The sequence below is a fragment of the Littorina saxatilis genome, linkage group LG6 (genome assembly GCF_037325665.1).
Source record: "Littorina saxatilis isolate snail1 linkage group LG6, US_GU_Lsax_2.0, whole genome shotgun sequence".
NCBI lineage: Eukaryota > Metazoa > Mollusca > Gastropoda > Littorinimorpha > Littorinidae > Littorina > Littorina saxatilis.
In genome coordinates this window covers 15,802,666-15,803,273 of record NC_090250.1, presented here as the reverse complement: position 1 = coordinate 15,803,273, position 608 = coordinate 15,802,666, and positions in this window count along the sequence as shown.

Genomic DNA, 608 nt, shown 5'->3' with positions numbered 1-608 from the left:
GTACACGCAGAAAATATATATTTTGAAACGTGATGTGACAAAGAATCACTCATTGCAAGGCAGTTTTGATACGCCATCTGGCGTTAGAGCTCAGACTCGCGCGTCATAACTTGCGTTTTGGTCTTTCTTGCAATACATGCTCTTTAGAACATTATTGCGCAGTGAAATATGTATCCTGGATATTAATGGGTTATAAATCATACTAGATGACAAACGAATGAAGTCAGAACAGGTGCAGCCTCCCTCAAAAAAGTTGTTTATTTCTCCATCTTACTGATACATCTGCTGTTGTCGTTTCTGTCTGAATCTGGCAGGTTTGGTAAGCATATAAATTGGAGTACACTACTGAAGCTACCTCACACATTGGCGTCGACACGAAAGGTGAGTCATTTTTGCAGAACGCTCTATGAGAAACATATGCCTGCCTTGTCCGGGATCTGTACTTTACAATAAATCACAGCTCTGCTAAGACTAACACGGTAACGGTAGCTATAAGCGTCAATTTGAAAAAAACACGTATTTGTCCAATAGTGGCTCTGTACTTGAAAATATATCACAGTATTCCTGTAACTTACATAGCTGAAAAGAGCTAATTTGGAAACTTCTCT